An 11,458-nucleotide genomic window follows, 5' to 3' on the forward strand; every position below is an offset into this window, starting at 1 on the left:
AACACAACAAATTTAGGGGTATCACTCCCTCCAGTCTAATCTTGGGGACTTTCTTTTTCTACTTCTTATTCTCTAATAGTTGTGACATCTTCTCTAAGACTATTAGAGCCAGTTACTTGGTATCCTTAGGCCAAACCACCATATGAGAAAGAGAACTGGGTGAGACTAAGTGTACTACTTTTCAATTTAATCATTTTGTTTGAGGGTAGAAATGAGCATGTGTATGATTCCCTCTCTTCTGACCCACTCTCAGGAAGCCATTCATCTGAGATAATATCTATAGATCTTCTGAACCTGAGGCAGCGTGATCACCACATCACTGTCCATGTCTACAGCTGTCCCAGCTACGCAAAGCCCGGTTTCTCTTTCCCCAGAGTTGCGTGTTAACTTTGGATGAAAACCACACATATACTGCACACTATGATTACCCCATCTGTCTAGAATTGTCTGCTTCCTACCAGATCATTCTAAACACCTATTCTTAGACCTCATGGAATGAAGTCAGTTGTATTCGGCTGCTCTTCCTTTGATGACACAGAATTTGTTAACTCAGGAATTCTCAGCTTAAAGGACTCTGACCTCAAACACCACTGATCTGTGTTTAAAGCAAGATAATAAGCTATATATCAAGTCTCCAGTCAGTCATCCCAGCAGTCAGTATAGAAATAATGAATTCCCACATGGCTAACAGGACTAGCTGTGATTACAGAAACCCAACTCTACACAGAGGAAACTGCTTGGGTGAGGGAGATGCTAATGAGATGGAACGGGATTTAAAGAAAGATGATGATGATGACAACGACGATGACATCACCAGCAAAATGTAAGTAAACTGACCCCCAGATGGTTTGGCTTAGACATCCAAGGGATAAATTGTGAGATAAAATCACTAATCTTTGAGACGGTTTGGGAATATCCTAACATAGAACCATTGAAACAGTTTCAAGAACTTTTACTTTAAAGATGTTTAAGCTTTATTTGTGGGCTAAATTCCTCCATCAGACAATCAATTTTTAGGATTTTACTCAGTGCGAGCCCCATTTACAATATTATAAAAAGGTCAGGTGGATCTTTACTGAAAACAGCCTCCTCAAACACATCTTTACTTTTCTGTGCAGGGAGACAGATATGACGGCATTGCTGAAACAGCCATCTAGGGGTATTAGAGAGACTGGAGTACTGGCCCCGTGGAGCCACTGAACCAATACTAGCAATTGTCTAGCCAAGATTATTTGAAGGAGGAAAAACAAACTTACTTAACAACAGACAACAACCTGAAAGTCCCGCTTTAACTGGAGTTCATTTCAGCGGAACACAACTCCTAACTGACCTGCACTGCATTCTGCTGATTAATGACAAATGTAGGTGCACATCCGTCTCATTTACTCCATACGTACTGTGAGCACTGAAAAAATTGTCCTCATTTTTCAAGTAACTGTGAGAATGATCTTAAATTCATCAAATAAATATTTTATCATGTTGACCATGACTAAAGCAAAACAGAAACTACACTTCTCCGGTGTGAGGAATATATGAGTAATAAACCGAAGCAACACAGGCCTTCCAGGTGGCACTAGTGGTAAAGAACCTGCCTGCCAATGCAGGAGACACACTGGGTTGGGAAAATCCCACAGAGGAGAAAATAGCAACCCACTCGAGTATTCTTGCCCGGAGATCCCATGGACAGAGGAGCCTGGCGAGCTACAGTCCATGGCGTTGCAGAGAGTAGGACATGACTGAAGCGACTTAGTACAACACAGGAATACTTAGGAAGGAGCAAAGGAGGAAGAAATAAATCACCAAGCTAATCAGGGTCACACTGGCACTGCGCTAGTGATGTGCCGGCTTACCCAAATGTCACCTGACCTGCTCCTGCATAAATAATGAATCGCTGGATTTCTTCTGAGGGTCGGCTGACCTTTACAATGACCAAATCCATTTTCTTGGGAATAAAGGTGCAATGTGAGGGGAAGGCTGAATTGAAATAAGTAAAATTATTTTCTGGAGGTCATTCCCACAGTAGCAAGGAAAAAAAAAAAACAGGCATGTGAGAAATTCTAGTAAATAATCCAGTTTCAAGCTTATTTCAGAGTCTTTAGGACACACTGCTGTGGCGAGTCACAGAGGAGGTGAAGGCCTTCATTGGCAGCTGCATCTACACGGCCTCTGTGGGCACGAAGGCCGGTGCTGCTAGGGCAGGCACAATGCACTCGCTCCTGGACTGGACGTGGGAGAAAGCTCCCCGATCCTCTCCATCGGAATGAGTCCCTGTTTGGGCTGCCTGGTGGACTGTGGGTCGGCATTCCTGGAAGGTACTTTTATGTCTATTTTCCTCTCCAGACCACTGACAACTGGGTGGTGGAGAGGAGTGCTCCCCCCGACAGGCTGCACCTGTCTCCTGCTGCAGCCCTGGCTCCAAGCTGGGGGTGTGCACACCAGCTGGTCAGATGCAGCAACAGAACTGTCTCTAAAACCAGCTCCACTTCTGATCTCGTCATCGAAGTGCACCTGATTTTTCCTTTGGAATTACTACTTCAACCTACTTTGTTGACACTGTGCCTAGTATATCTCCCTTTTCCTAGCTTTATCAAAGCTGAAAAGGAGCTTGTAGCAGCACTGCACTTTCAACTAAATTCCTACTGTGCAACATGACAGTTTCTATGTATTCTCTATATACTTATATTGCCATCCACATAGCTACCTCTCTAGGCATATATATTTATTTAATTTCAGTGGTTGGGAAGCAGACATGTAAATCATGTTATTTGCCTCACTGGTTGAACTGGATTAATAGGTAGACACTATCTGAAAAGTATTACTCACTGCTTAATGACATGGTGACTCAGTTCAACCAAGTGTGTCCTTAGTCATGCTATCCCCCACCCGGAGGCACTGCCTTTCCCACCTGGTCCACAGAGGAAACTCAGCTCTGATCTCCCCCCAAAACCCGTCCAGCACCCCCTCCAGAATCTCTGGGGCAGGGCAGAGAGGCTCCTCCCAAGCCTTCAGCCCAGAGTCATCCCCTGTCTCAGTCTCTCTTCACTGCCCATCAGCACTCAGCGCAGACTGCACAGAGCGCAGGCCTGGTCTCTCCCAGGATGCTAGAAGGAAAATACCACCTCTTCTGGCTGCAGTCTAGCAAGCGGGAGGAATAGGGGGGAGGAGCAAGGAATAGCAGGGGGCACTGACGCCAATGTCATTCAGCGGTTTAAGGAGGTGGACATCTGGTATTTGGTAGTTTTTTGTGTCTTTAATTTTTACTAATATACATTAGCCACTAACATCAAATTTAGCTCAATATTTCAGATTAAGCACTCTTCTAACCACAGACACATATCAAACTCTCTTTAAGTGTGTCAAATATTTATGATTTTCCTTACACACCAAACAAAACTATTCTTTGAAGAACTGAATATTAAGTATTCATTACACTTTAGTGGGCAAGCCAGTTAATATGATTACTAGATCTCAATTTAAGAACTGCACTAACTATGTGAATCTTTGACAGTATAAAGAGCGTCTGTAGCTGCCTGACACATGTGCTGCACAGCCTGCCCCACCTCTCCTAGTCTAATGACACGTTTGCCATTGATCCAGTTACTTCAAAACTATTTCTTTTGTGTGAATATGTGCCATGTGCTTTTCTAGATCTTGGAATAAAGCACTAAGTAACCGGGAAAGTTAGTTCTTTCAGAAGAGATGGGAAACAAAAATAAACTAGTAAACTGCGTAGGTTTTAGAAAGCTGTATGGTGATACATGCTATGTGTGGAAATCAAGTTAAAATGGGGGGCTGGGGAAGAAGAGATGGGAGTGCGAGCAATGGACTTTTGCATTAACAGGAGGAAGGCAGAAAATGTTCCTGCACTCCAGGTGGAAGGAGGGCTAGGGCAGCGGCCTGGGCTGGGATTCGCCCCTGGGCTGTTGAGGTGACCGTGAGGAGCACAGGGGGCTCGGGGGGAGTGCACGGAAGAGCAGGGGGTGCAGTGCCCAGGGAGGGCAGTGGGGCCAGACTTTGGGGGGCACCACAGAGAATCTGGATTTTGTTGTGAAAGAGGTTGGAATCACTGCAGAGTTTTAATAGATGGTTAGAAGCTGCTGTGTTTGCTTTCCTAAAGCAAGGGGGACCAGTCACACCCCTTGAGAAGAAATTATTAACATTCAACAAGGAGGTTACATCAATGTCACCAATGTGAACTGAAATATTAGACAACAATAAACTGAATAGTCTTAGAGGAACATGCATCATCTGATGAATGAGTCAGTCATATAAATAAGCCAGAAATTGTTTTGTGAATGACTACTAGGTATCAGGCATTCTGGGGTAAACAACAATTTTATGACCTGTAAGTATTTACAATCTACATGGAGAGTCATAGCCAACATATGTTTATAAAATAGTAAATGAGGTAAGTAGCACAGATTTAAGGATCTAAAGGAATTGGTAATATTCCATTTTGTAATCTATGGTTTCACAGATGTTTACTTATCACCATTTTATTTCACACCACCACACACAACCCAGATATGTACATACTTATGAGAAAGCTCATGATTTAAAGATGCATAGTATGGCACAGAGTATTGATATTTTCTGACTTAACCAAGAAGAATTCAAACTACATCCAAAAGAATTAGGAAAAGTTCCTTGGAGACAGTGGATTTGATAGAAGGAGCAATCAAAATATAACCAGACATGACAGTACAGAGTGGGGAATTTTGCCCTTCCATGGTTCGGGGTCCTTTAAGCTGTGGCGTTCCACCTGGGGGCTGAAGAGGGCACAGGTGACCCCAGGGCCCAGATGAGGATGGGGGAGCAGGGAGATGGCACGTGCAGGACCAAGGTCAGCCAGGTAGCTCAGACCTGGGAGGGGGTGCCAAAGGAAAGGAAGATGCCAGCAGCGGAAACACATACACGAGAGACTCTCTTTTCACGATGTGGCCACCTGAGAAGCTGGAAAGTCCTTGCCCTGCCCTTGAATGATGCCACCGAGTCTCAAAAAGGAGTCAGGAGGAAACTTGTAGAGGTGACGGATCCGCAAGTCACCGTGACGGTGGTGGTGGTCTCACTGGTACAGACGTATGCCCAAACTCACACTGCACACATTAGATATGTGCAGGTTTTAAATATCAGTTATCCCTCAATAAGGATGTTTAAAAAGGAAGCATACTCTGAGCCCAGCATCTGCCATGTAAAAATAACAACTTAAAAACAGACAACACTCAGGAACTGGAAAAGGTTTCACTCCATAGAGTGAATTGATCCAACTGAACTGATCATGATTACTCAGCGAGTGTTCAGGAGGGGGAAAGCCTTATTTTCTGTATACTTCTCATTAAAATAAGTCAAACAGACTTATTATCGATTAGACTTTAAGTAATAATCACACTTAGGCATAGTCAATAAGGCAGAAGTAAATGTTTTCCTGGAATTCTCTTGCTTGTTCTATAGTCCAGTGGATGTTGGCAATTTCATCTCTGATTCCTCTGCCTTTTCTGAATCCAGCTTAAACATCTGGAAGTTCTCGATTCACACACTATTAAAGCTTAGCTTGGAGAATTTTGAGCATTACTTTACTAGTGTATGAGATTAATGCAATTGTGTGGTAGTTTGAACACTCTTTGGCATTGCCTTTCTTTGGGATTGGAATGAAAACTGACCTGTTCCAGTCCTGTGGCCACTGCTGAGTTTTCCAAATTTGCTGGCATATTGAGTGCAGCATTTTCACAGCATCATCTTTCAGGATTTGAAATAGCTCAACTGGAATTCTATTACCTCCATTAGCTTTGTTCATAGTGATGCTTCCTAAGGCTTACTTGACTTCGCATGTGAGAATGTCTGGGTCTAGGTGAGTGCTCACACCATCGTGGTTATCTGGGTCATGAAAATCTGTCTTATATATTCTTCTGGGTAAGCTAGTGGAGGTGATGGAATTCCAGTTAAGCTATTTCAAACCTGAAAGATGATGCTGTGAAAGTGCTGCACTTCATTTGCCAGCAAATTTGGAAAACTCAGCAGTGGCCACAGGACGGGAAAAGGTCAGTTTGCATTCCAATCTCAAAGAAAGGCAATGCCAAAGAATGCTCAAACAACTGCACAGTTGCACTCATCTCACATGCTAGTAAAGTAATGCTCAAAATTCTCCAAGCCAGGCTTCAGCAATGTGTGAACTGTGAACTTCCTGATTTTCAAGCTGGTTTTAGAAAAGGCAGAGGAACCAGAGATCAAATTGCCAACATCCGCTGGATCATGGAAACAGCAAGAGAGTTCCAGAAAAAAACACCTATTTCTGCTTTATTGACTATGCCAAAGCCTTTGACTCTGTGGATCACAATCAACTGTGGAAAATTCTGAGAGATGGGAATACCAGACCACCTGACCTGCCTCTTCAGGAACCTATATACAGGTCAGGAAGCAACAGTTAGAACTGGACATGGAACAACATACTGGTTCCAAACAGGAAGAGGAGTACGTCAAGGCTGTCTATTGTTATCCTGCTTATTTAACCTCTATGCAGAGTACATCATGAAAAATGCTGGACTGGAAGAAACACAAGCTGGAATCAAGATTGCTGGGAGAAATATCAATAACCTCAAATACGCAGATGACACCACCCTTATGGCAGAAAGTGAAGAGGAACTCAAAAGCCTCTTGATGAAAGTGAAAGCGGAGAGTGAAAAAGTTGACTTAAAGCTCAACATTCAGAAAACGAAGATCATGGCATCCAGTCCCATCACTTCCTGGGAAATAGATGGGGAGACAGTGGAAACAGTGTCAGACTTTATTTTTTTGGTCTCCAAAATCACTGCAGATGATGACTGCAGCCATGAAATTAAGACACTTACTTATTGGAAGAAAAGTTATGACCTATCTAGATAGCAAATTGAAAAGCAGACATTACTTTGCCCAAAATGTCTGTCTAGTCAAGGCTATGGTTTTTCCAGTGGTCATGTATGGATGTGAGAGTTAGGCTGTGAAAAAGCTGAGTGCTGAAGAATTGATGCTTTTGAACTGTGGTGTTGGAGAAGACTCTTGAGAGTCCCTTGGACTGAAAGGAGATCCAACCAGTCCATTCTAAAGGAGATCATCCCTGGGTGTTCTTTGGAAGGAATGACGCTAAAGCTGAAGCTCCAGTACTTTGGCCACCTCATGCGAGGAGTTGACTCATTCGAAAGAACTCTGATGCTGGGAGGGACTGGGAGCAGGAGGAAAAGGGGACAATGGAGGATGAGATGGCTGGATGGCATCACTGACTCGATGGACGTGAGTCTGAGTGAACTCCGGGGGATGGTGATGGACAGGGAGGCCTGGCATGCTGCGATTCACGGGGTCGCAAAGAGTCAGACACGACTGAGTGACTGAACTGAACTGAACTGAACAGATTCTTGCTACCTCTTCTTAATATCTTCTGCTTCTATTAGGTCCCTAACACGTGTACTTAATCACTCAGTTGTGTCCGACTCTTTGTTACCCCATGGACCCTAAGAGTCCATGGAATTCTCTAGGCCAGAATACTGGAGTGGGTAGCCTTTCCCTTCTCCAGTGGATTTTCCCAACCCATGAATCAAACTGGTGTCTCCTGCATTGCAGGGGGATTCTTTACCAACTGAGCTACGAGGGAAGCCCTTTCTGTCCTTTATTGTGCCCATCTTTGCATGAAATGTTCCCTTGGTATCTCTAATTTTCTTGAAGAGATCTCTAGTCTTTCCCATTCTATTGTTTTCCTCTATTTCTTTGCACTGATCACTTTGAAAGGCTTTCTTTTTTTAATTTATTTAATTGGAGGCCAATTACTTTACAATATTGTAGTGGTTTTGCCATACATTGACATGAATCATCCATAGGTGTACATGTGTTCCCCATGCTGAACCCCCTTCCCAGCTTCCTCCCCATCCCTTCCCTCAGGGTTATCCCAGTGCATCAGTTTTGAGCGGCCTGATTCATGTATCAAACTTGGACTGGTCATCTATTTCACATAGGATAATATACATGTTTCAATGCTATTCTCTCAAATCATCCCACCCTCGCCTTCTCCACAGAGTCCAAAGGTCTGTTCATTACATCTGTACATCTTTTGCTGTCTTGCATATAGGGTCATTACCATCTTTCTAAATTCCATACATATGCGTTAATATACTGTATTGTTTTTCTTTCTAACTTACTTCACTCTGTATAATATCCTCCAGTTTCATCCACCTCATTAGAACTGATTCAAATGCATTCTTTTTAATAGCTGAGTAATACTCCATTGTGTATATGTACCACAACTTTCTTATCCATTCATCTGCTGACGGACATCTTAGGTTGTTTCCATGTCCTAGCTATTGTAAACAGTGCTGTGATGAACACGGGGGTACACAAGCCTCTTTCAATTCTGGTTTCCTCGGTGTGCATGCCCAGCAGTAGAACTGCTGGGTTGTATGGCAGTTCTATTTTCAGTTTTTTGAGGAATCACCATGAGGAGAGTGAAAAAGCTGACTTACAAATCAACATTCAAATAACTAAGATCACAGCATCCAGTCCCATGAATTCATGGCAAATAGATGGGGACACAATGGAAACAGTGAAAGATTTTATTTTCTTGGGCTCCAAAATCACTGCAGATGGTGACCGCAGCCATGAAATTAAAAGATGCTTGCTCCTTAGCTTTGCTGACAGCTCAATTGGTCAAGAAGTCACCCAGTTCAATTCCTGGGTCAGGAAGAGCCACTGGAGAAGGGATAGGCTACCCACTTCAGTATTCTTGGGCCTCCCCTGTGGCTCAGCTGGTAAGGAATCTACCTGAAATACAGGAGACCTTGGTTCAATACCTGGGTTGGGATGATCCCCTGGAGAAGGGAAAGGCTACCCACTCCAGTAGTCTGGCCTGGAGAATTCTATGGACTGCATAGTCCATGGGGTTGCAAAGAGTCAGACACACCTTAGCAACTTTCACTTTCACTGCTCCTTGGAAGAAAAGCTATGACAAACCTAGATAGCATATTTAAAAGCAGAGACATTACTTTGCCAGCAAAAGTCCAGCTAGTCAAAGCTATGATTTTTCCAGTAGTCATGTATGGATGTGAGAGTTGGACCATAAAGAAAGCTGAGTGCCCAAGAATTTATGTTTTTGAACTGTGGTGTTGGAGAAGACTCTTGAGAGTTCCTTGGACAGCACAGAGATCAAACCAGCCAGTCCTAAAAGAAATCAGTCCTGAATATTCATTGGAAGGACTGATGCTAAAGCTGAAGCTTCAATACTTTGTCCATCTGATGGGAAGAACTGACTCACTGGAAAAGACCCTGATGCTGGGAACAAGTGAAGACAGGAGGAGAAGGGGATGACAGAGGATGAGATGGTTGGATGGCATCACCAACTCCATGGACATGAGTTTGAGCTAGCTCCATAAGTTGGTGGTGGACAGAGAGGCCTGGTGTGCTGTAGTCCATGGGATCACAAAGAGTCAGACAGGAATGAGTGACTGAACTGAACTGAATAATCACACTGGAAATACATGCTAAAATCAATGCCAGCAGTTCATTTGCTTTGTTTCCGTGAAAAAAAATAAAAAACCTCCCACAACAAAAATAAAACCCTGTAATACACTTCAAAATATCAGACAGAAAATCTAGACTCTCCCTAGATAACTGAATGACTGTAGAAATGAGCATTACAGATGTTAGCCATCGGGTAGCATATGATCAGAAATAATTATCGACATGTTTTTCTCATATGCTGTCTCCCATTAAAATACAATTTGTCAAACTGGAGAGTTTCTAATGCCTGAAATTATATTTCACTGCCAAAGCTCTTTTAAAAAATCAGAAACTTATTGCCAACAATAATAAAATCCATATTTTTGTCAAAATTTTCCAGTGAAGACTCCTAAGTATCTGCTGAAAGGATAGCATACCTACTTGTGGTCTTAATTTATACTTCACAGCTAGTACTGGTCATATTTTTCATGGATTTCAACAGGCAACATTAAGAGCACTAAGAGAAGCTTCACTTTGACTGCCTGGATATTCAAAATTAGATTATTGGGTTAAATTGTTTTGCTAATCACACTGCTTTAAAACTTTCTGGAGTGTTTGATTACTGCAAGAATTAATTTGCTTCCTAAATCCTTCTACACCACATTGAAAGAAACGATACTGCCAGTAATAGGGTAGAAATGAAATGGTGCCAATAAACATTCAGTGCCTGTACCTAGTATTATGGTTTTCTATTTTCAATTGGTGCAAATAGGCTTTGAAAAGGAACATCTTACCTAAGTCTCTCTAGGTGAAAACTATGCTCCTAAATTTCAGAGCACAACGAGAGCCCTCATCTAGTGATGTGAAGCAGCGCTGGTGAGGGCTGTGCTTCATCAGACAGTGTCCCGGAGTTGCTGCTGCCATCGGTGTCACATACGGCTTGAATACACATGTAACTGATGAACTGAGAAGAAACAGGTGCCCCGGTGTCCTGTCAGACAACCAGAATGGGCTGCCTTCCCCATCTCTCCCTTGGAAGCACTTGAACATGAATCCCTGTCTCCCGTGTCACTGGTCAAACCCAAGACGGCATGAAGTTGTCCCCACACTTACTGACCCCAGAGCACTTTACCTTCATTTACCCAGAGCAGGCTGCATGTACCTGTAGGCCCTGGATAAAAGTCAGACACTGGAGACCTGGAAAGAGACAGACAAGCTTGTGGAGTGGCCCTGACTGGGACGCTGCCCAGCTCCTGAGACAGCTCCTGTGGGTGGCAAGGCCCCTCTTCTCCCTGACGCCTTGTCCAGCCTCTAAAGACTTGCACAGACACGCACACAGTTCCTGTCAGCTCCAGGCCTCATCCCTGGAGACCTAGCCCCCCTCAAAGTGCTCCCATGAGGAGACAGGTATTGCAGGCACCCCTGAGGACTGACCCACCTCTGTGGGAGGAGCCCCACCCGGACTGCCGCCCTGATCCACCTGCACAGCCCCACCCTCTGAGTGCCTCACTCTGCTCCATGGAACCCCTGCTCCCTCATCCGCCCTTTAAACCCTGCACAAGCCAGAGTTGACTCCAGGTCACACTGGCCCCTCTCCTGTTACACAGTTATCGGACTGAATCCATCCTCAGTGCTCAAGGACCAGCTCTGCTGATCTCTGACATGGGTGAGGACAAGGTCTGGGGGAGGGGGACGTGCTCAGCAGGAGAGGGCATGCAGCTGGGCCTAAAGGGGGTGGAGCAAAGGGCCCTAGGACAGTCCTCTGATGGTCAACCAGAGGGAGAATAGTAATATAACTCAAGTTCACGTACTCCACTTAGAGACTTGGAGTCCATGGAATATTTATGATTTTCAGTAATGCACTTTATGACCAGACATCATGAAGATATTTTAAGATAGTTCTCAACATACAGACATATCACTTTAATGTGTATATATATAAATGACCTAAATCCCGTGAGCAGGAAAGGTTTTGCACACGAGCAAACTGGACTGGGGAGAA

Source organism: Capra hircus, chromosome 27, assembly GCF_001704415.2.
Source record: "Capra hircus breed San Clemente chromosome 27, ASM170441v1, whole genome shotgun sequence".
Taxonomy (NCBI): domain Eukaryota; kingdom Metazoa; phylum Chordata; class Mammalia; order Artiodactyla; family Bovidae; genus Capra; species Capra hircus.